The sequence below is a fragment of the Desmodus rotundus genome, chromosome 1 (genome assembly GCF_022682495.2).
Source record: "Desmodus rotundus isolate HL8 chromosome 1, HLdesRot8A.1, whole genome shotgun sequence".
Classification (NCBI taxonomy): Eukaryota; Metazoa; Chordata; class Mammalia; order Chiroptera; family Phyllostomidae; genus Desmodus; species Desmodus rotundus.
Genome location: NC_071387.1, coordinates 89,253,651 through 89,279,742, shown reverse-complemented (window position 1 = coordinate 89,279,742; position 26,092 = coordinate 89,253,651). Strand labels below are relative to the sequence as shown.

Here is a 26,092-nt window from a genome sequence, read left to right as displayed (position 1 = left end):
AATATCTTATTTTTTAAAATTTCTCTTCCTTCTGTGTAGTTTGTTTTGTTTGTTTGATTTCACTGTTTTATTTATTTTGTTCTCCCTTTCATATTACAATTTGATTTCTTTTCACTTCACTTGCATTCCAATAACACACTATTCTTGGTCTTTTATGTTTTATTCACATCATATATTTTATGTTATTTTATTGTTGTCCCAATTCCCACACAGCACACTTCCCTGGCCTTGGTCCATTTCACTATATTCCTGAGCTTTATTACAGTTGTGATTAACTTTATTCTCTCACACAATACACCAAGCTTCTATTCCTTACTCTCACTGTATCTCACCATCTAACCTAGCATAAGTGCTCTGCTTTCTGGAGTCAGCTCACATTCTTTTTCCCCTCCAATAAGAGTCTTATTTCTTTTTCACATTTTATAAAAAGTGGCTAGTTGGGTGAAATATCATGGTTATTGCTTTACCTCTCCAGAGGATCTCCTGTTTTCTATTTGTTGGTACTTTAAATATCATAAAATACTCTCCCACTGTCTTAATCCATTTTGCTTTTGCCCAGTCCCTGATCATGTACAAGATAAGGTGGAAGTTGTGCATACCAGAAAACCCACTGGAGGAGATAACCCACTAGCAAAGGAGTCAGGAACAGTTAAAACCCAAGAACAACAAGAAAGCCTACTCAAATGGAAGAAAGGACAACCCTAGAGCACCCACACCACTGAGAGGGTATGAAAGAGACCACACCACTGAGTCCCACAGAACTCCTACCCTAGAAGTTCACCATACAAAGAAAGCTAGCAAAGCACAGCATTGGGGATTGCAGAAACAAACAAAAGGCCTCACCTAAAGTGGGGATACAAAGAACACCCAATCTAAAGGAAGGGAAGACTCTTCAGTAAAAGAGCTAAATGAAGTGGAGGCAAGCAAACTATCAGGTGTACAATAAAAAGAATGGTTATAAGGATGCTCAAGAAACTCACAGAAAACTACAAGGAACTAAGTAGGAAATACAACAGTATGAAAAAGGAAATAGAAATTATAAACAAGATCCAGGAAGAAATGAAGAATGCAATTTCTGAAATAAAAAACACGCTAAAAGGAATTACAAGCAGGTTGGATGAAGCAGAGAACTGAATTAGTGAGTTGGAAGACAAAGTAGAAAGAAATATGCAGGTAGAGCATTTGCACAAAAAAAGACTAAAAAAAATGAAGATAGCTTAAGGGAACTGCAAGACAATATGAAATGCATCCACATTCGAATCATAGGTATACCAGAAGGAAAAGAAAAAGAACAAGGGGTAGAAAACCTGTTTGAAAAAATAATAACAGAAAACTTCCATAATATGGAGAGGGAAAAAACCACACAAGCTCAGGAAGTACAGAGGGTCTCAATCAAGATGAGTCTAAAGAGGTCTACTCCAAGGCACATCATAATTAAAATGCCTAGTTATGAAGACAAAGAGAGAATCTTAAAAGCAGCAAGGGAGAAACAAGAAGTAACATACAAAAGAGCTCTGATAAGGCTAGGAGCTGATTTTTCAACAGAAAAACTGCAGGCCAGAAGGGAATGGCAAGAAATATTCCAAGCAATGAAAAGCAAAGTCCTGCAATCAAGACTCCTCTACCCAGCAAGACTCTCAATTAAAATGGAAAGTGAAATAAAGAGTTTCCCAGACAAAAGAAGGCTAAAAGAATACACCTCCACCAAGCCAGCCCTACAAGATATGCTATAAGAAGGGGAAGGAAAAGAATGAGAGAGGAACAGAAAAAGTTTGTGTGGGGGGGTGAATGAATAAGTACTTATCATAGTAACCTTAAATGTTAATGGATTAAATGCTCCAATCAAAAGACATAGGGTAGCTGAATGGACAAAAAAACATGACCTGAACATATGCTGCCTGCAAGTGACCCATTTCAGAAAAAAGAACTACGCAGCCTGAAAGTGAGGGGTTGGAAAAAATATTCCAAGGAAATGGACATAGAGACTAAAGGAACAAATCAAAGGATCAATAAACACGGGAGCTTGTTCTTTGAAAAGATAAATAAAATTGACAAGCCTTTAAGCAGACTCATTAAGAAAAAAAGCTCTGGTAGCATTACTTATATCAGACAAAATATATTTCAAAACAAAGCCATAAAAAGAGACAATGAAAGACACTTCATAATACTCGAGGCAAGAACCCACCAAGAAGACATAAACATTGTAAATATATATGCACTCAACATAGGAGCACCCAAATACATCAGGAAAATATTGGAAGACTTCAAGAAAGATATAGACAGCAACGCACTAACACTAGGGGATTTTAACACTCCACTGTCAAAAATGGATAGATATTCCAAACAAAATATCAATAAGGATATTGTGGCATTGAACAATACCTTGGATAAAATGGACTTAAAAAAAATATATATATATAGAACCTTTCACCCCAAAGAAGCAAAGTACACATTCTTTTCAGAAGCACACGGAACATTTTAAAGATAGACCATATGATAGGACACAAAACCAACTTTGACAAATTCAAGAAAATTGAAATCATATCAAGCATTTTCTCTGACCACAAGGGACTGAAACAAGAAACCAACCTCAAGAAAAAACTCAAAAACACTCATACTCATAGAGATTGAATACCATGCTATTAAACAATGAATGGGTTAAGAATGCGATCAAGGAAGACATCAGAAAGTTTCTGGAAACAATGAAAATAAACTACAACAGTCCAAAACTTGTGGGACACAGGGAAGGCAGTTCTGAGAGGGAAGCTCATAGTGATACAGGCCTACCTAAAAAAGATAGAAATATTTCAAATAAACAACCTAACCATACATCTACAAGAACTGGAGGAAAAATAAAAAACAGAGTGCAGAGAGAGTAGAATGAAGGAAGTAACCAAGATCAGAGAAGAACTAAATGACATAGAGACTAAAAGAACAAATCAAAGGATCAATAAACATGGGAGCTTGTTCTTTGAAAAGATAAATAAAATTGACAAGCCTTTAAGCAGACTCATTAAGAAAAAAAGAGAGGGGACCAAAATAAACAAAATCAGAAATGAAAGAGGAGAGATTACAACTGATACCACAAAAATACAAAGAATTGTAAGAAATTATTATGAACAACTACATGCCAAGAAATTTGAAAACCAGGGTAAAATGACAAATTTATAGAAAAATATAATGTTCCAAAACTGAATGTAGAAGAAGCAGAAAGCCTGAACAGACCAATAACAGCTGACAAAATCGAAGCAGTAATCAAAAACTTCTGCCACACAAAATCCCTGGACTGGATGGTTTCACAGGAGAAATTTGTAAAACCTTTAAGGAAGAGCTAACCTCTATCCTTCACAGACTATTCCAAAGAATCCAAGAAGAGGGAAGTCTCCCAAACTCTTCTTATGAAGCCAGCATCATCCTAATCCCCAAACCAGATAAAGACACAGCAAAGAAAGAAAACTACAGGCCCATATCACTGATGAACAGAGATGCTAAAATCCTCAACAAAATATTGCCGAATCCAGCAATACATTAAAAAAATCATACACAATGATTAAGTGGGATTCATCCCAGGAATGCAAGGATGGTACAATATTTACAAATAAATAAAGGTAATACATCACATAAACAAAAGGAAAGACAAAAATCACATGATCACTTCAATAGATGTAGAAAAAGCATTTCATAATTTACAGCACTCATTCATGATAAAAACACTCAGCAAAGTTGGAGTAGAGGGAGCATACCTCAACATAATAAAGTCCATATACCAGAAAGCTACAGCCAACGTCATACTGAATGGACAAAATCTAAAAGCTTTCCCATTAAGGTCAGGAAAAAAATAAGGATGTCTGCTTTCACCATTTCTATTGTAAGTCCTAGCCACAGTGACTAGACAAGAAAATGAAATAAAAGGCATCCAAATTGGAAAGCAGGAAGTAAAGCTATCAGTTTGCAGATGATATGATAGTATACATAGAAAACCCTACAGACTCCACCAAAAAACTACTCGACTTAATAAGTGAATTTGGCAAAACAGCAGGATTCAAGTCAATAATCAGAAGTCAAAGGCATTTTTATAGACCAACAACAAAATAACAGATAAGAAATCAAGAAAAAAAAATCCCATTTGATACAGCAGCAAGAAAAATAAAGTACCTAGGAATAAACCTTACAAGGAGGTAAATGATCTGTACTCAACTGCACAACACCAAAAAGAAATTTAGGAAGACACAAATAAATGGAAGAATATATCATGTTCATGATTGGAAAATTAACATCATTAAAATGTCCATACTACCCAAAGCAATTTATAGATTTTACACAATCCTTTTTCCTCCCCTTTATTTCCTTCTACACTGCACATCCCCGCAGCATCCCCCAGCCCACTTATTTCATGTCCATGGGTCATAGATATAAGTTCATTGTCTTCTCCATTTCCTATACTATTTTAACCCCCCCTTTTCTATTCCATACCTACCATTTATGCTTCTTATTCCCTGTACCTTTTACCCAATTCTTTCCCCTCCCCCTCCCTACTAATAACCCTTCATGTGATCTCCATTTCTCTGGTTCTGTTCCTGTTGTAGTTGTTTGCTTACTTTGCTTTTGTTTTTGTTTTTTAGGTTCAGTTGTTGATAGTTATGAGTTTGTTGTCATTTTACCGTTCATAGTTTTTGATCTTCTATTTCTTAGATAAGATCCTTTAACATTTCATATAATAAGGGCTTGTTGATGATGAACTCCTTTAACTTGACCTTATCTGGGAAGCACTTCATCTGCCTTTCCATTCTAAATGATAGCTGTGCTGGATACAGTAATCTTGGGTGAAGGTCCTTCCCTTTCCTGACTTTGAATACGTCTTTCCAGTCCCTTCTTGTCTGTAAGGTTTCTTTTGAGAAATCAGCTAATACTCTTATGGGGACTCCTTTGTAGGTAACTCTCTTCTTTTCTCTTGCTGCTTTTAAGATTATCTCCTTATCTTTAACTGTGAATAATTTAATTATGATATGCCCTGGTGTGTTTCTTCTTGGATCCAACTTCTTTGGGACTCAGAGCGTCCTGGACTTGCATATCTAGTTCCTTCTACAGATAGGGGAAGTTTTCCTTCATTATGATTTCACATAAGTTTTCAATTTCTCACTCTTCCTCTTTTCCCTCTGGCACCCTTATGATTTGGGTGTTGGAATGTTTAAAGTTGTCTTGGAGGTTCCTATGCCTCTCTTCAGTTTTTTGAATTCTTGTTTTTTCATTTTTTTCTGGTTGAAAGTGTACTTCTTCCTACTACTCCAAATTGCTGATTTGTGTTCTGGTTTCCTTCCCTTCACTGTTGGTTCCCTGTGTATTTTTCTTTACTTTATTTTGCATAGTGTTCACTTTTTTCCTGTATTTTGTGACCATCCTCAATCAATTCTGTGAGCATTCTGTTTATCCATGTTTTGAAGTTTTCATTTGATAGGGTGACTATCTCCTCATCACTTAGTTTTTCCTCCTAGAGTTTTGATCTGTTCTTTCATTTGGGCCGTATTTCTTTGTCTTGGTGCACCTATTACATTGTAAGGGGTGGAGCCGTATGTATTTACCAGCGTGGGGCTACTCCACTGCATTGTGGCACAGTCTGGATGAATATTTCTTCTTTAACTCCTTGGTGGTCAAAATTCCATGGAGATCAATTTTTTTGGCAGTTATGGTTGCTTTTTTGCTTTTAACCTGGTTGTCTTTCTTTTAACTTTGCAAGGAGGCAAAGTGTATCTACCTAAGCTTCCGCTTGGCTGGCAGTCTTTATTCCAATGCAATCCTTACTAAAATACCAATGAAATATTTCACAGATATTAGAATAAACATTTCAAAAAATTTTATGGAACCATATATGGCTCTTAAAACCTCAGCAATTTTGAGAAAGAAGAACAAGGTATGAGGGATCACAATATCTGATATCAAACTATACCACAAGGCCACTGTAATCAAAACAATCTGATATTCCCATGAAAACAGACACATAGATCAGTGGAACGGAATACAACCCCGAGAAATAAACCCATGTCTCTGTGGTCAATTAATATTCAACAAAGGGGACAGAAACATAAGATGAAGTAAATATAGCCTATTCAACAAATGGTGTTGAGAGATATGGACAACTACATGCAAAAAAATGAAATTCAACTACCAACTTACACCGGGCAGAGAAATAAACTCAAAATGGATAAAAGACTAAAATATAAGTCACAACAATATAAAAGTCTGAAAGGAGAATGCAGGCAGGAAAATCTCAGACATTCCATGCAGCAACATGTTTACCAATATGTCCCTTGAGCAGGGGACATAAAGGAAAGAATGAACAAATGGGACTTCATCAAAATAAAAGGCTTCTCTATGGCTAAAGAAAACATCAGTAAAATGAACAGGGAACCAATCGTATGGGAAAACATATTTGTCAATGACACCTTGGACAAGGATTTGATCTCCAAAATATAAAAAGAATTCACGTGACTCCACTCCAGGAAGATAATTCTATTAAAAGATGGGCAAAGCATGTGAACAGACACTTCTCCAAGGAGGACATACAGAGGACCCAGAGACATATGAAAGGATGCTCAGCATCGCTAGCCCTCAGAGAGATGCAAATTAAAACCCAATGAGGTACCATCTTAAACCGGTCAGAGTGGCCAACATAAAGAAATAAACAAACAAATGTTGGAGAGGATGTGGAAAAAAGGGAACACTAGTATATTGTTTGTGGGAATGCAGAGTGGTGAGGCCACTGTGGAAAACAGTATGGAATTTCCTCACAAAACGAAAAATGGAACTGCCCTTTGACCCAGCAATTCCGCTGCTGGGATTATACCCTAAGAACCCTGAAACACTGATACAAAAGAACCTATGCACCCCAATGTTTATAGCAGCACAATTTACAATAGCCAAGTCCTGGAAGCAACCTAAGTGCCCATCAGCAAATGAGTGGATCAAAAAACTATGGTACATTGACACAATGGAATTCTATGCAGCAGAGAGAAAGAAGGAGCTTAAACCCTTTGCAATGGCATGGATGGAACTGGAGAGCATTATGCTAAGTGAAATAAGCCAGGTGGTGAGGGACAAATACCATATGATCTCACCTTTAACTGGAACATAATCAAAAAAAGAAAAAAGCAAACAAAATATAACCAGAGACATTGAAATTAAGAACAATGTAACAATAGCCAGAGGGGAGTGGGGAGGGGATAGTGGGGAGAGGGGTCTATAGGAGCTACTATAAAGGGCACAAGGACAAAATCAAGGGGTTAGAGGTTGGGGAGGGAGGTGGGACTGGCTGGGGTGGGGTGGAGGGAAGGGGAGAAAATGCAGACTATTGTAACTGAATAAAAATATAAAAAATTAAAAAAAAAACAAAATGAGATATCACTTCACACCCATAAGAATGACCATCATAATCAAATCAACAAAGAAGTGCTGGTGGGGTTGTGGAGAAAAGGGAACCCTAGTACACTGTTAGTGGGAATGGAGACTGGTGCAGCCACTGTGGGAAACAGTATGGAATTTTCTCAGAAAACCAAAAATGGAACTGTCTTTTGACCTGGCAATTCCACTGCTGGTATTATACACTAAGAATCCTGAATCACCAATTCTAAAGAACCTATGCACCCCAATGTTCATAGCAGCACATTATACAATAGCCAAGTGCTGGAAGAAACCTGAGTGCCCATCAGTAAATGTGTGGGTCAAAAAACTATGCGACATTGATACAATGGAATACTACACATCAGAGAGAAAGAAGGAGCTCCTACCCTTGATGACAGCAGGGATGGAACAGGAGAGCATTATGCTAAGTGAAATAAGCCAGGTGGTGAAAGACAAATACAGTATGATCTCACCTATAAGTGAAACCTAATCAACAAAACAAACAAGTGAGCAAAATATAACCAGAGACATTGAAATAAGGAACAAACTGATAGTAAAACAGAGGGGAGTGGGAGGGGATAATGGGAGAAAGAAGGGAAAGTGTCTTCAAGTAACAAGTATAAAGGACTCATGGACAAAGCCAAATTTGGATAGGATTGAGGGTGGGAGGGGCGGGGGTATATGGGGAGGATAGTCGAGAGAACAGTGCTTGAACAATAAAATAAAAAAAGAAAAATATTCACTGAAGCCAAAAAAAGAAAAATAGGCATTTTACATCATCATTGTTAAATGTATTTTATGTTAGATAAAATTAACAGTGACCCCCACAGAATAAACTAGCATAAAAATGAAAGAATAAAAAGTAAAAAATCATAAAAAAGAATATACTCTTTTTCTTAATGCTCTGTTTTTATAATTCATTTTGGTGTCATTGACTTCTAGGTCCACCAGGGTGATGACATCATCCCCTTGTCCCTAGGCAGAGGCCCTTCATCTTTGTCCCAGGGCAGTGGTCCTGTCCCCATGGTGTTGGGTGGAAGGCCTGGCCCTTCTGGACCAGAAGATGAGATAACCCCATCCCCTGGGCCTGTGTCCTCAAGAATGTATTAACAGATGCAGCCTCCTGACTTCTGAACTGCCCTTAGGGTCATTCTTTTCTTTCCTTGAAGGTTGGTGCATATTTTTGCATAAAAAAGTAGAAATGTTGAAATTTATGACAGAAATATGGTGTTGCTGCATTATTTATGTATGAGGAGAATTTGGTTGGATGACAGGACCCAGTGTGGAAGTAATTGTTGAGGAGTGCATGATTTTGTTTGAAATGAACTAGATCACTCTATTGCTCTGCCCTGTGGAATCCTAGAAGTCAGCTTTCCTTTATTTCAAGTGTCAGACAAGTTGGCCCTCAATAGGTCATATACCCATAATCTTTTTGGCAAATAGTTTTCCAGCGAACTCTTGATGGATATTCTACTCAGAACACTTTTTCTCATTTTTTGTAACATGGATAGGTTGAGTAATTTCTAGATCTTTAAGTTCCTATTCCTTTTTAAAAAATTATTGTTGTTGAGATACAGTTCTCCCACCTCTTTCCCCTTCGCTCACCCTCATCCATCTCCCCCCAGTTTCACAGTCAATCCCCCCCATTGTCCATGTCCATGAGTCCTCTATTCAAAGTTCCTATTCCATTTTGCTTAACAATTCCTTTTTCAATTCGTCTTTTTCCTCTCTCATTTTATTATAAGTATCAAGGAGAAACCAGGCCATGTCTTTAACACTTTGCTTAAAATCTCCTCAGCTAAACATCTAAGTTTATCACTTACAAGTTCTGATTTTCAGAAGACACTAGAACACAATTTGCCCAAATTCTTTGACACTTTCTAGTCACTTTATATGTGAGTCATTTCTCCCACAGTTTCCAATAACTTGTTTCTCATTTCCATCTGAGATTTTACCAAAAGCACATTTAATGTTTATATTCCTATCACTATTCTGTTCATGATGATATACATATATCTCTAAGACAGTAGAAGCTTCTCTATAGTGTCTTCTTTTTGAGTTCTCACCATAACACCTTTAACATCTGTATTTCTATCAACAGTTTGTCCAAGAAAATCAAGGGTTTTTTTGTAATATGCACCTCAAAACTCTTCCAGTTGCTACCTATTACTCAGGTCCAAAGTCATTTCCACACTTTTACTTATTATTTACAGCATCACCCACTCCCTAGTTCCAAAATTAGTTTGCGAGGGCTGCCATAGCAAATTACCACAGACTGAAGGGCTGAAATGCCAGAAATTTATTTTCTCATAATTCTAGAGATTATAAATCTCATATTCAGGGGTCAGCAGAGTTAGTTCCTCCTGAAGCCCCTCTCCTTGGCTAAGTTGTTTTCTTCTCTCTGTGTCTTTACATGGTCTTCCCTCTATGTATGCACGTGCATGTTCTAATTTCCTTCTCTTATAAAGAGAGCATTTGTATTGGGTTAGGGTTCAACTTTTAACCCAATTGCTTTCTTTTTTGAAATTAATTAATTTTATAAAGCTGTAGCCTAAATGATTAGGAAACAGAAGAGAAGAGACATATTGATTTCCCTCCAGGGTAATAAGTCAGCTTTTCTTTGGGGATTCCTAGATATCTGTAGTGTCCTCTAATCTCAAACTTGGAAAGGAGAATTTTAGATATGAAGCAAGGAAAGGGGGATCTACGGCCCTCAACATTCAGTATGGGAAATTCCTTTTACTTATCCCAAATTTAGCCTGGCCACCTCCATTACACCCTACATCAGCACCTTGTGTTTTTGAGTCTAAGAACAGTTTTACTTAATTTCTCTAGAAATATTTCAGGTATCTTGTGGGGTAGTGCTGCATATCCAGAGATCTTTAGAGGACTTACAAACTGTTGTTATTTTTGAATTCTGCCTCTCAGCCCCATGCTATGGTAGCTGGATGTAATGTTCAAGTTGAATTGCCTGACTTTTCTTCATTCTTCCTCTCTGTGGACCTGTAGGTTTTAAGTTCCTCGATCTACAAATTACTTATCTTTCCTTCATTTTGTGTTTTCTATATGATTTCAGATGTGTCCAAGTTTCATGAAATATAGGGTTTACAATCCATTTCATTATATACATAATATCTTTTCATAGTTATGAGGAGGTTCTCAAAAGTCCTGATGATGTTACTTGTACAATTTTTTCCCAATTTCATTCATTGCATTTAGTTAATATGTTCTTTTTATTTTCTTTGATACAGAATGGGATGATAGCCTTTTTTTTTTTTTGGTCTTTATTAACATTGTTCGTTTGGCTTAAAGTTTTTAAAGGCCAGTTGTTTTGTAGGTTTTTAACATGGGTTTTGCAATGCTTCATCATGATTAGATTCAGGTTATTTAGCAAGAATACTACACAACAGATGCTGTGTACTTTTAGGCGCATCACTTTGCAGTCACATGATGTCAGTTTCATTGTCATTGATATAAATTTTGATTTCTTGATTGAGGTAGTGTCTGACTTTCTCCACATTTCATTTGCACCTTATTTGATGAGGAAATAAGGTTGACTACACAATTATCCTGTACTTCAAATTTCACCCAATAGTTTGCTTTCACTGATAATAGTTGCCTCAATTATTACACTGATTGTTGTAAATTGTGACTTTTTAAAAATTTTATTTATTTATTTTTATTTAGTTACAACTGTCTGCATTTTCTCCCCTTCCCTCCACCCCACCCCAGCCAGTCCCACCTCCCTCCCCCACCTCTATCCTCCCCCTTGATTTTGTCCTTGTGTCCTTTATAGTAGCTCCTATAGACCCCTCTCCCCACTATCCCCTCCCCACTCCCCTCTGGCTTTTGTTACATTGTTCTTAATTTCAATGTCTCTGGTTATATTTTGTTTGCTTTTTTGTTGTTGTTGATCATGTTCCCATATGATCTCACCTTTAACTGGAATATAATCAACAAAAGTAAATTGTGACTTTTCTAATTTTATCATTCCTTCAATGTTTATCAGTTGGCATTTTTCTATTCTTTTTTTTTTTAAATAAATTTTAATTGTATTTTTTCTATTACCATTTAGTCCCCTTACACCTCCACCTCCTTACAATCACTACACTGTTGTCCATGTCCACAAGTCCTTTTTCCTTTTTTGCTCAATCCCTCCCCCCCTAACCCTCCCCCCCTTAGCTCTCATCCTGCTATCTAGGAGTCTGTCTCTCTTTCTCTTGTTCGTTCAATTTGTTCATTAGATTCCACATAGGAGTGAAATCATATATTTATCTTTATCTGACTTGATTATTTCCTTTTTCTTTTTTATTGTTGTTCAACTACAGTTGTCCCCCTTTTCCCCCCACCAATCTCCCCTGCCTCACCCACCCTCAGCTCCCACACTCAATCCTAACTCCATGTTGGCTTTGTCCATGGGTCCTTTATATATGTTCCTTGAAGACCCTTTCCCTTCTTTTCCCCATGATCCTTCCCCCTTCTCACTTCTGGTTACTGTCAGTTTGTTCTTTATTTCCATGTCTCTGGTTATATTTTGCTCTGTTGTTTGTTTTATTGATTAGGTTCCACTTATAGGTATGGTATTTGTTTCACCAGTGTAGTGGTCTATCCATACCATTGCAAAGGGTAAAATTTTCTGCTTTTTTATGGAGTACTTTCCACTGTGTAATGTCCCATAGTTGTTTTATCCACTCATCTACTGATGGGCACTTGAGCTGCTTCCATATATTGGTGATTGGAAATAATGCTGCAATGAACACTGATGTGCTTATGTTCTTTTAAATTTGTGTTTTGGATTACTTCAGATATACACACAGAAGTGGAATCTCTGGGTCAAAAGGCAGATCCATTTTAATTTTTTGAGGTATCTCCATACTGCTTTCCATAGTGGCTTCACAAATATGTATTCCCACCAACAGTGCAAAAGGGTTCCCTTTCTCCACATCCTCGCCAGCAGTTGTTTTTTTGATTTATTGATGATAATCATTCTGGCAGGTCTGAGATGGTATCTCATTGTGGTTTTTATTTGAATTTCTCTGATGATTAGTGGTGTTGAGCATCTTTTCATATGTCTACTGGCCATCTGTTAGTCTTCTTTAGAGAAGTGTCTATTCAGGTCCTTTGCCTATTTTACAATGGGGTTGTTTGTTTTTTTGGTGCTGTTTTGTAAGTTCTTGGTTTTTTAAAAAGATTTTATTTATTTGTTTTTAGAGAGAAGGGAAGGGAAGGAGAAAGAGAGGGAGAGAAATATCAATGTGTGGTTGCTTCTCTCATGCCCCCCACTGGGGGCCTGGCCTGCAACCCAGGCATATGCCCTCACTGGGAATCGAACCAGCAATCCTTTGGTTGGCAGGCCTGCACTCAATGCACTGAGCTACACCAGCCAGGGCTGTTTTGTAAGTTCTTTATAAATTTTGGATATCAACCCCTTATCAGATGTATCAATGAATATATTCTCTCATTCCATGGATTGTCTTTTTATTTTGTTGATATCCTTTGTTGTGCAAAAATTTTTTAGTTTGATGTAGTCCCATTTGTTTATTTTTTTCTTTTGTTTCCCTTGAATGGGGAGATATAGCAGATAAAATAATGCTACTAGCAATGTCCGATATTTGGCTGCCTGTGTTTTCTTCTAGGATTTTAATGGCTCTAGGTCTAACATTTAAGTCTTTACTTTTTTTTTCTTTTAAAGAACAATGTAACATTTAATTCTTTAATCTATTTTGAGTTTATTCTTGTGTGTGGTGCAGTATCATTTTTTGGCACTTATCTGTCCAATTTCCCCAACACCATTTATTGAATATATTATCTTTAGTCCATTATATGCCTTGCTTCCTCTGTTTAATATTAATTGACTATAAGGTCTTTCTGTGCTCTCTCTTTTGTTCCATTGATCTACATGTCTGTTTTTATGCCAATACCATGATGTTTTAATTACTATGAACTTAGAGTATAATTTCATATTAGGTTCCGTGACTCCTCCAACTTTGTTCTTTCTCAGGATTGCTGTTGCTATGTGGAGCCTTTTTATAATTCTATATAATGCTTAAAAAATATTTGTTCTATTTCTGTGAAGTACATCATTGGAATCTTGATAGGATTTGCATTGAATCCAAAGATTGCTTAAGATAGTGTGGACATTTCAATGATGTTAATTCTTCCTATCATGAATATGGTATGTGCTTCAATTTATTTGTATTTTCTTCAGGGTTGTAATTTTCCAAGAACAGGTATTTCACACATCCTTGGTTAGGTTTATTCCTAGGTATTTTATTCTTTTTAAAGCAATTGTGAATGGGATTATTTTCTTAATTTCCATTCCTGTTAGTTTACTATTGGCATGGAAAAATGCAACTGATTTCTGGATATTAATTTTGTATCCTGCTACATTGATGAATTCATTTATTAGTTCTAGTAGTTCCTTGGTGGAATCTTTGGAGTTCTCTACATAGAGTGTAATTTCGTCTCCAAATAAAGACAGTTTTATGTTTTAATTTCCAATTTGGATGCTGTTCATTTCTTCTTGTCAGATTGCTGTGGCTAGGACTTTCAGTACTATGTTGAAATAGAGAGATGAAAGCGGACATCCCTGTCTTGTTCCCTATCTTAATGGGAACTCTTGTAGTTTTTGCCCATTGAGCCTGATGCTATGTGTGTTTGTCACATAAGGTCTATTATGTTTAGGTATGTTCCCTCTATTCCCACTTTTCTGAGAGTTTTTTTTTTTCTTATTAGTGGGTGCTGGATTTTATCAAATGCTTTTTCTGCATTTTTCTGCATATCTATTGATATGACCATATGGTTTTTATCCTTCATTTAGTTTATGCAGTGAATCAAATTATTGATTTGTGAATGTTGCAGCAACATTTTATACCTAGAATAAAATCCACACAATTGTGCTGTATGATCTTTTTGATTTATTGTTGTATTCAGTTTGCTAATATTTTGTTGAGGATTTTAGCATCTTATGTTCATCAAAGATATGAGCTTATAATTTTCTTTTTTTGTAGAGTCTTTATCTGATTTTGGAATTAGGATAATGCTGGCCTTATAAAATGAGATTGGGAGTCTACACTCCTCTTCAATATTTTGCAATAGTTTGACAAGGAGAGGTAGTTCTTCCTGGAATGTTTAATAAAATTCATGTATGAAGCAATCTGTTCCAGGGCTTTTATTTATTGGGAGTTTATGATTACTTCTTCAATTTCACTAGGTGTAATCTACCTATTCATATTTTCTGATTATGCCTGATTCAGTTTTAGAAGATTGCACGTTTTTAGGAACTTATACATTTCATTCAGGTTGTCCAATTTGTTGGAATATAGTTGTTCAGAATATTTTCTTACAATCCATTGTATTTTTTTTTGGTGTTAGTTTTATTTCTCCTTTTTCATTTCTGATTTATTTATTTGGGTCCTTTGTCTTCCTTTCTTAATGAGTCTGGTTTAAGATTTGTCAATCTTGTTTATCTTTTCAAAGATCAGCTCTTGAATTCATTGATATATTAAAATCATTTTTAGACTCTATTTCATTAATTTTTTGTTATTTTTATTTTATTTATATATATATATATATATATATTTATTGATTATGTTATTACACTTGTCCCATTTCCTCCCCTCCACTCCACTCCATCCTGCCCACTCCCTCCCTCCCACATTTCCCCCCTATACTTCATGTCCATGGGTTATACTTATAAGTTCTTTGGCTTCACCATTTCCTGTATTATTCTTACACTCCCCCTGTCTATTTTCTACCTACCATTTATGCTACTTATTCTCTGTACCTTTCCCCTCTCTCTCCCCCTCCCACTCCCCTGTTGATAGCCCTCCATGTGATCTCCATTTCTGTGATTCTGTTCCTGTTCTAGTTGTTTGCTTTTGTTTTTGTTTTAGGTGTAGTTGTTAATAACTGTGAGTTTGCTGTCATTTTTACTGTTCATATTTTTTTCTTCTTTTTATTAGATAAATCCCTTTAACATTTCATATAATGAGGGCTTGGTGATGATGAACTCCTTTAACTTGACCTTATCTGAGAAGCACTTTATCTGCCCTTCCATTCTAAATGATAGCTTTGCTGGATACAGTAATCTTGTATGTAGGTCCTTGCCTTTCATGACTTCAAATACTTCTTGCCAGCCCCTTGTTGCCTGTAAGGTCTCTTTTGAGAAATCAGCTGACAGTCTTATGGGAACTCCTTTGTAGGTAACTGTGTCCTTATTTCTTGCTGCTTCTAAGATTCTCTCCTTCTGTTTCATCTTGGCTAATGTAATTATGATGTGCCTTGGTGTGTTCCTCCTTGGGTCCAGCTTCTTTGGGACTCTCTGAGCTTCCTGGACTTCTTGGAAGTCTATTTCCTTTGCCAGACTGGGGAAGTTCTCCTTCATTATTTGTTCAAATAAGTTTTCAATTTTTTGTTCTTCCTCTTCTCCTTCTGGCACCCCTATAATTCGGACATTGGAACACTTAAAGATGTCCTGGAGGTTCCTAAGCCTCTCCTCATTTTTTTGAATTCTTGTTTCTTCATTCTTTTCTGGTTGGATGTTTCTTTCTTCCTTCTGGCCCAGCACCATTGATTTGAGTCCCAGTTTCCTTCACCTCACTGTTGGTTCCCTGTACATTTTCCTTTGTTTCTCTTAGCATAGCCTTCATTTTTTCGTCTACTTTGTGACCAAATTCAACCAATTCTGTGAGCTTCCTGATTACCAGCGTTTTGAACTGTGCATCTGATAGGTTGGCTATGTCTTTGTCACTTAGTTGTATTTTTCTGGAGCTTTGATCTGTTCTTTCATTTGGGCCTTTTTTTTTTTTTTTTGTCTTGGCGTGCCTGTACATAAAGGGGCAGAGCCTTAGGTGTTCACTGGGGTGAGGTAATGCTGGTCACTGTGCTGTGACGCTGTACATAGGGGAGGGGCTGAGGGGGAGCAATGGCGCTTGCTCCACTCTCTGCTGGATTTCAGTCACTCCCTTCACTACACACAATCAAATTGGGCCCCTCTGGTGCTGATTCCCGAGTGGGTGGGCTTGTGCATGCTCTAGGCCCCTGTGGGACTCTCCAATGAACTCTCTTGTGAGTCTGGGAGTTTCTCCTGCTACCACCTCAACCCCCATGGGTATTTTCAATCAGAGGTTTGAGTGTAGCCCTCCCACAGTGTAGCCCTGGGTTGCGTGGTCTGTTTTGCTCCCCTGCCGTTCTTCCTGGTTTATCCATTTGTGAATGTGGGACCTCAGGGTCTGCCAGCCACCACCTTGTGGGGTCTGCCAGCTACAGCCTTGCCTGCCCCATTCCACAGACAGCCACCTCACTGGGTCCGCCAGCTGCCGTCTTTCCGTGAGTCCTCTCTGCCCGGGCTGCCAGTCTCCGCCCCTCCTACATGTCTGGATGAATGTTTCTTCTTTATCTCATTAGTTGTTGGGCTTCCATTCAGTTTGATTTTCTGTCAGTTTTCATTGATTTTTGTTTTTAAATTGTTGTTGTCCTTCATTTGGTTGTGCAAGGAGGCACAGTGTGTCTACCTATGCCTCCATCTTGGCTGGAAGTATTTCATTAATTTCTTCTTTGATCTTTATTATTTCCTTCCTTTTACTCACTTTTGGCTTTGTTTATTGTTTTTTTCTAATTCCTTTACATGTGAAGGTAGATTATTTCTTGAACTTTTACTTGTTTTTTGGAGATAGACCTGTAAAGGTATGAATTTCCCTCTTAGGTTTGCTTTCCTTGTGTTCCACAGATTTTGGATTTTGTTTTCTTATTTTCATATCTTTCAAGGTATCTTGATTTTTTCCTTGATATCTCTGTTGACCCATTATTGTTTAATAACATGATATGCAGCTTTAATGTCTTTGTGTATTTTGTAGTTTTATCCTTATGCTTGATTTCTGGTTTCATAACATTATGGTCAGAAAAGTGCTTGAGATAATTTCAATCATCTAAAATTTATTGAGGCTTGTTTTGTGTCCTAGCATATGGTCTATGCTAGAAAATGTGCTATGTGCACTTGTAAAGTATGTAAAATCTGCTGCTTTGGGATTTAGTGCTCTAAAGATCTCAATAAATACATTTGATCTAGTGTGCCATTGAAGGTGGTAGTCTCCTTGTTGATTTCTGTTGATTTTTTGTTGTGGTCAATGGGGTGTTAAAGTCCCCAACTATGATTGTATTTCTATCTCTTTCTTTACGTACATCAAGATTTGCTTTATATATTTCGGTGCTCCTGTGTTGGGTGCATAATGTACTAGGGTTATATTCTCTTGTTGGATTGTCCCGTTTATTATTATGTAGTGTCCTTTTTTTGGTCTCTTAATACAGTTTTGGCTTTAAAGTGTACATATTTTGTTGGATATAAGTATTGTTACCCCAGTTTTTTTCCTTTTCATTTGCATGAAGTATCTTTTTCCATCCATTTATTTTTAGTCTGTGTGCTTCTTTTGATCTGAGGTGGGCTTATTGGAGGCAGTATATATATGGGTCTTGTTTGCTTATCCATTAGGCTATCCTATGTCTTTTGGTTGGAGCATTTAAGCCATTTACATTTAAGGTGATTATTGATAGATATGCATTTAGTGCCATTTATTGTTAGACTGTTTTCCTGTTTTTTTCTTTCTTTCTATTTTTCATCTTCATCTTATTCTTAAAACAAGCCCATCAACATTTGTTGCAGTGCTGTTTTGGTGTTAACAGACTCCTTGAGCTATTTCTCATCTGTGAAACTCCTTTTTCTCCTTTGGTTTTAAATGAGAGCCTTGCTGGATAAAGTAACCTTGGTTGTAAGTCCTTGCTTCACTTCACCTTGAATATTTCATGCCACTCTCTTCTGGCCTGAAACGTTTATGTGTCTTGGTATAGGCCTTTTTGGGTCTGACTTGTTTAGGACTCTCTGAGTTTCCTGGACCTGTGTGTCTTTTTCTTTCACCATATTAGGGAAGTTTTGGGTCAGTATTTCTTCAAATAGTGTCTCAACCCCCTTGTTCACTCTGGTCTCCTTCTGGTATTCCTATGATGTGGACGTTTTCCCATCATGTTGTCCCAAAGGTTTCTTAAATTCTCCTCATTTTTTACAAATTCTTTTTGCTTTTTGCTTTTCTGCTTGTGTTTTTTCTACCTTATCTTCCAAATCACTGATTCAATCCTCTGCTTCATCTAACCTACAGTTTATTCCTTCTAGTGTATTATTTATTCCAATATTGCATTATTTATTTCTGACTGGCCCTTTTTCATGGTTTCTATCTATTTTTTAATGCTGTTTGGTATCCTCATAATGATTATTCTAAACTCTCTGATTGATTTTATCTAGTTCTTCTTCTGGAGAATTCTTTTGGTCTTTCATTTGGGGTCTGTTTCTTGGTATTCCCATTTTGGCTGCATGTTTGTGTTTGTTTCTATGTATTAGGTAGAGTTGCGAAGATTTTGGTGCAGTCTTAAGTCAAAGCCTGCCTGTTTGGAGCTATCAGTGATCCACAGCTTGTGGCTCCCTCTGCTGGGTCTGGGTGTATGCATAAGTACCCAGTGTGTACACCAATGCCTTCTTTAACTGGCATTGAGCCTGGGGGAGGGTCAGCTAAAGTCTCTGATTTTCCAGATCTGCCTCTGTCACTGATATAGCCTGAAGCTATAGTACTCAGTAGCCATGCTTAACCTTCAAAAGGGGGACAGAGTAATTCCTGTGGGTGGGGCTATTGCTTCCCTTCTGGCTGATGCCACTTGGAGGGGAGTGCTTTGTCTGAGAAGGATGGCATGATTTGGCACAGGGATCCTGGCAGCTAACTGTTCAGTTCTTTCCCCAGAGCCACCAGCTCCAAACACTCCTCATGTGTCTCTAGTGCATTCTGCCCTCTCTCTGCTGGAGTCCAGGGTAAGTTGTTGATAATTGAATTCTGTGCATTGGCCCATAAGAGACTATCTGCATTTCCTGCCATCTCTCCTCAGTGGACAGAACCCCCTGATGCTTTTCAAAGCTGCAGGTTATTTGGGTTCCTTTTCCAGTTCTGGTGCTGTAGGCTGGGGTGCCCAGTTTGGTTTTAGACCCCACACTTCTCAGGGGGAACTCTCCAGCCTCTGGAACTTAAGTTGTCACCCATGGGAACCCAGCCAGCTCTTTCACACCTCTTTCATACTCCCTACTAGTCACATTGTGATGCTATGGCTTCCTGCATCTGTCCGTGGTTATAAGGCTTCTCTTCAGCTAGTATTCAGTTGGTTATTCAGGATGAATAAAGGCCCTACAGTTGAAATCACCTTAAGGTATTAACACTGGAATTTGCTTCATAAACTGTTACCAGCTGGAACAGGGCATGAGCAAGGGGAGGTGTAGGAGGAAGACACTGAAGAAAGAAATCATTTCACAGGTGGAAGAGACAGGAGAAACCACAGAAAAATAAAGAATAAGAATTTAGTGGGGCGTTTTGTAAAAAAATTAAAAAAAATTCCCTCTAATTTAGTTGTAATTCCAGTTTGCTCCTGGGAGGATGTTAGTGTAATTTCCAGTAACTCCTCCAACATCTTGGGTCTCTCAATTACTTCTTTAAAGATCCTGTTTGAAGGAGGAACCAAGATGGCGGCGTAGGTAGACACACTGCGCCTCCTCGCACAACCAGAACTGACAGAGAATCGAACAACAAGGGGGACCAACACCAAGAAAATAGAAAATAAACATTCATCCAGACTGGTGGGGGGGGGAGATGGGCACCGGGGTGGAGAGGACTCACGTGGCTGGGGCGGGACTGAGACTGGCGGAGTGTGGGACAAATGGCGCAGGTAGTCCGAGCACTAGCAGACCCTGCGGCCCCACGTTTGCACAGATAAACCCAGAGGGCCGGACTCAGAGTGGCGGAGAGTGGGGCAGGCAGAGTGGCGGGTAGCAGCCTGCAGCCCCACATTCGCCCACAGATAAACCAGACGAACGGTGGGCAGCGAAGCAGACCGCGCAGCCCAGGGCTCCAGCTCTGGGAAATAAAGCCTCAAACCTCTGATTGAAAGCGCCCCTGGGGGTTGGGGCGGCAGCAGGAGAGACTCCCAGCCTCACAGGAGAGGTTGTTGGAGAGACCCACAGGGGCCTAGAGTGTGCACAGGCCCACCCACTCGGGAACCAGCACCAGAGGGGCTCAGTTTGATTGTGGGTATCGGAGTGAAAGCTTGAAATCTGGAGGAGAGTGAGATGGGCGCCATTGCTCCCTCTCGGCCCCTCCCCCACGTACAGCGTCACAGCGCAGCGACCAGCATTACCCCGCCCCCGGTGAACACCTAAGGCTCCGCCCCTTAAAGTAACAGCCGCACCAAGACAAACAAACAAAAAAAATGGCCCAAATGACAGAACACTTCAAAGCTCCAGAAAAAATACAACTAAGCGACGAAGAGATAGCCAACCTATCAGATGCACAGTTCAAAGCACAGGTTATCAATATGCTCACAGACTTGGTTGAATCTGTTCGAAAAACAGATGAAAAAATGAAGCCTATGCAAATAGAAACAAAGGAAAATGTACAGGGAACCAATAGTGATGAGAAGGAAACTGGGACTCAAATCAATGGTATGGACCAGAAGGAAGAAACAAACATCCAACCAGAAAAGAATGAAGAAACAAGAACTTGGAAAAATGAGGAGAGGCTTAGGAACCTCCAGGACACCTTGAAACGTTCCAACATCCGAATTATAGGGGTGCCAGAAGGAGAAGAGGAAGAACAAAACATTGAAAACTTACTTGAACAAATAATGGAGAACTTCCCTAATCTGGCAAAGGAAATAGACTTCCGGGAAGTCCAGGAAGCTCAGAGAGTCCCAAAGAAGCTGGACCCAAGGAGGAACACACCAAGGCACATCATAATTACATTACCCAAAATTAAACGCAAGGACCTACATCCAAGATTACTGTATCCAGCAAAGCTATCATTTAGAATGGAAGGGAAGATAAAGTGCTTCTCAGATAAGGTCAAGTTAAAGAAGTTCATCATCACCAAGCCCTTATTATATGAAATGTTAAAGGGAGTTACCTAAGAAAAAGAAGATCAAAAATAGGAACAGTAAAAATGACAGCAAACTCACAGTTATTAACGACCACACCTAAAACAAAAACGAGAGCAAACTAGGCAAACAACTAGAACATGAGGGTTGTCAATAAGGGAGTGGGAGGGGGAGAGGGGGGTAAAGGTACAGAGAATAAGTAGCATAGATGATAGGTGGAAAATAGACAGAGGGAGGGTAAAAATAGTGTAGGAAATGTAGAAGCCAAAGAACTTATAAGTATGACCCATGGAGATGAACTATGGGGGGGGAATGTGGGAGGGAGGGGGGTGGGCAGGATGGAGTGGAGTGGGGGGGGAAATGGGACAACTGTAATAGCATAATCAATAAATATATTAAAAAAAAAGATCCTGTTTGAAAACACAGTGACATTCTGAAGTACTGGGGGCTAGGACTTCAACATATGAGTTTTATAGAGGCACAATTCAGGCCATCAGTGTTTCCATCCTTTTTCTGCTTTTGCTAAAAACTAGACGTTTAAATAATGGTTTCTTTTGCTGTACAGAAGCTTTGTAATTTGATGTAGTCTCATTTGTTTAATTTTCCTTTTTTATTGTTGTTCAATTACAGTTGTCCCCATAACACCCCAATTACTCCCCACTGCCCTAGCCATGTCCATCTCCCACATTCAATCCTCCCCTCCCCATTGTCTTTGTCCATGAGCCCTTTATACATGTTCTTTGATGACCCTTACCCTTCTTTGACCTGTTACACCCCTTGTGCCTCCCCTCTGGTTACTGTCAGTTTGTTCTTTATTTCGATGTCTCTGGTTATATTTTGCTTGCTTGCTTCCTTGTTTTGTTGATTAGATTCCACTTATAGGTGAGATTATATGGTATTTTTCTTTCACACCCAGCTTATTTTACTTAGCATAATTCTCTCCAGTTCCATCCACACTGTTGTGAAGGGTAGCAGTTTCTTTTGCCTTTCTGCTGTGCACTATTCAACTGTGTAAATGCCCCATAGTTTTTTCATCCACTCATTTACTGATGGGCACTTAAGTTGATTCCAGCACTCAGCTATTGTAAACTGTGCTACTGTGAACATTGGCATGCATAGGCTCTTTTGAATTGGTGTTTCAGGGTCCTTAAGGAATAATCCCAGCAGTGGGATTGCTGGGTCAAAAAGCAGTTCCATTTTTAGGTTTTGAGGAAATTCCATACTGTTTTCCACAGTGACTGCACCAGTCTGCATTCCCACCAACAATGTACTAGGGTTTGATTTTCTCCACAACCTCGCCAGCACTTTGTTGATTTGGTTATGAGGGCCATTGTGACTGATGTGAAGTGGTATCTCATTGTAGTTTTAATTGCATCTCTCTGACGGCTAGTGATGTTGAACATCCTTTCATATGTCTCTGGGCCTCTGTATGTCTTCCTTGGAGAAGTGTCTGTTCACATCCTTAACCCATTTTTTAAATTGAGTTGTCTTCCTGGAGTGCAGTTGTGTGAGTTCTTTATATGTTATTGAGATCAAGCCCTTGTCAGAGGTATCATTTGCAAATATGTTTTCTCATACAGTTGGTTCCCTTTTCATTTTGCTGATGTTTCCTTTAGCTGTGCAGAAGCTTTTTATTTTGATGAGGTCCGATTTGTTCATTCTTTCATGTTCCTTGCTCTAGGGACACATCAGTGAAAATATTGCCCTGTGAAACATCTGAGATTTTCCTGTCTCTGTTCTCCTCTAGGACTTTTCCTTTAGTTCCCTTGCCCTAGGAGAAATATTGGCAAAAATATTTCTATACGGTATATCAAAAATTTTAATGGCTATGATTTCCACTAGGACTTTTATGGTATCATGATATATATTTAAGTCTTTTACCCATTTTGAGTTTATTCTGGTGTATGGCTTAAGTTGGTGGTCTAGTTTCATTTTTTTTTGCATGTACCAGTCCAGTTTTCCCAATATCATGTATTGAAGAGACTATTTTTAGTGCAATGTTCAAAGAAAGAGAAAACTGGACATTTAGGATAGTGTAATAACTCTGGTATGTTTATTTCCTTCCCTTTTTTTGGTTACTGTTATTTTCTTGTAATTGTTGCCGCTCATTTATTTAATGACAGATGTGAATTAATTCTGTAGATTTTATATTCTCTTCAGTGTGCAACCACTTAATTCTCTGATGGACTTTAAAAATTCTTGTTTTTTTATTATTGTTGTTCAAGTACAGTTGTCTCAATTTTAACCCCATCACACCCCCTCACACCCCATCCATCCCTGCCTACCACCCTCAAACCTACCCACTTTGGCTTTCTCCATATGTCCTTCATACAGTATGGAATTTCCTCAGAAAACCAAAAATGGAGCTGCCTTTTGCCCCAGGGATCAAAAGACAGTTGAGAATGACTGCTGGAATTATACCCTGAGAATCCTGAAACACCAATTCAAAAGAATCTATGAACCCCAAAGCCCACAGTAGCACAATTTACAATAGCCAAGTGCTGGAAGCAACCTAAGTGCCCATCAGTAGATGAGTGGATCAAAAAAAAAAACTGGTACGTTTACACAATGGAACACTATGCAGCAGAAAAAATTCTTGTTTTTAATTTTAAGCTAGCCCTAGGGTTCAGTTCTCAGAAAGTATAATTTAGTAATCAGCTAAAAGACTTTTTAGATGCCTAGAGCCAGTAAATCTTCTACCCACTACCAAAGATATTTATGTATAAAGGCACACCTTACGATTTCAGGCCATTCCCAAATCTGTCTCAAATTTTTCTTCTTATTTGTACAGGCATCAAAATCAACTAGAGATGAGTGACTAGAGCTTCCTCCTTTCCTAGGTCATTTGTGTGGCCATTCATACTATCATCCTGAGCTTTCTAGATGCCCAGGAATGTCAGAATGTTTCAAAGTTCACTATTGTTATTTAGGTCTGAAGGTATTTCTTTGAACTTATTTTTTGTCCAGGCTCTTGTTTGGCCCAACTGAAACCACAGGTTTAGCCAACTGTGGTGATGTTACCAGCAGATTATCATTGTTTTTAGTAATTCCCTGGGGATGGGGCTTTTCCAAAAAAGCTGATCCCTGATTCAAACCCAATACCAAAAATGCCCTGGGATAAAGTTTGTCAGGGTGCTGCTATCTCAGTCAAGGCATTGATAGTACTCTTGGGATGAGCTTTTAACAGAATTCTAAAAAGATTAGTCTTTTCATTAACTAAGTGGCTGCTGACTTTTCATGGCTACCATACCACTGATCTGGAGAGGGGAAGTAATAGAAATAGTACTAAATTAAAATGCCACAGACATTATTATTTTTAGAGAGGTTCAGTAGTTTTTTTAATTGACAACTTTTAGTTTTCTTCTATGCTTTTGTTAATTTTAGTTTTCTAATTGTTTGATATTTAAAAGTGGTTTTCTTTTGTGTAAATATACCATAGTTTTTGGATACACTCGTTTGCTGATGGGCACTTAGGTTGCTTCCAGGACTTGGCTATTGTAAATTGTGCTGCTATGAACATTGGAGTGCACAGGCTCTTTTGGATTGGTGTTTCAGGGTTCTTAGGGTATAATCCCAGCAGCGGAATTGCTGGGTCAAAGGGCAGTTCCATTTTTAGTTTTCTGAGGAAATTTCAATGGAATTCTATGCAGCAGAGAGAAAGAAGGATCTTATACCCTTTGCAACAGCATGGATGGAACTGTAGAGCATTATGTTAAGTGAAATAAGCCAGATGGTGAGGGACAAATACCATATGATCTCACCTTTAACTGGAACATAATCAATAGAAGAAAACAGCAAACAAAATATAACCAGAGACATTGAAGTTAAGAACAATCTAACAATGGACAGGGGGGAGTAGGGAGGGGACAGTGAGGAGAGGGGATTACAGGAACTACTATAAAGGGCACATGGACAAAATCAAGGGGGAGGGTGGAGGTGGGAGAGGGAGGTGGGTTCAGCTGGGGTGGGGTGGAAGGATGGGGAGAAAAGGCACACAACTGTAACTGAATAACAATAAAAATTAAAATTAAAAAATAAAAGTGGTTTTCTAAGTATTTTTGTTGCTTTTTTTTGAAAATGCGTTCTTTTCAGAAAAGGAAGATGGTGGCAACATAGGTGGGAATGGAGTCCACTTCCCCTCAACACCAGGGAAATACCTAGCTGATCTGAGGAGCAGAGCGAACAGCCAACACTATTCCAGCATATATGAAGATCAGAGACCAAAGATAGAGGACATTGAAAGATCTGACGGTAAGAAGAGTGCTTAAGGACGGTAAGGTCCCCGGTGTCCCCGCGTGGGGTCAAGGGCAGCAGAAGCCCCAGCCCAGGCGCAAGGGCTGCTGCAGGAGTCTTGGGAGAGGGCCAGGCTGAGCTGAGAGCAGCCAGGTGCTTGTTTGGACCAGGGGGGCTTGAACAGGAAGAATTTCTCAAAAAGAAAAAGAAAATAGAGGCACTCAGGGGCTGGTTAGAGAACTCTCAGCAGTAGCCTCGGCCCCTGGCGCCCCTCCCCCCTCCACCCCTGGACTGCGAAGGCGGGATAAACAGCCCAGGGGCTCACCTGAAGCCCAGTTGCGCGCACGCAGATTAGCCAACTGGGGGCCCACGCATGAAACCCCAGCTGGGCGCCCACACCTGAAACCTCAGGTGGGAGAGCATCTGGAGCAGAGGCTAGCTGCTCCACCCACAGGCCCAAAACAGCGACCCGAGTGCCGTGACTCAGTCCCAGGGCAGCCCCGCCCGC

General features: G+C 38.8%; 1 protein-coding gene across 1 annotated transcript in view; it reads right to left on the bottom strand.

Annotated features, from left to right (window-relative positions):
• LOC112304812 (phospholipid-transporting ATPase ABCA3-like) overlaps positions 1-26,092 on the bottom strand; it is a 328,364-nt gene that overhangs the window by 111,500 nt on the left and 190,772 nt on the right. The gene's annotated exons all lie outside the window — the stretch shown is intronic.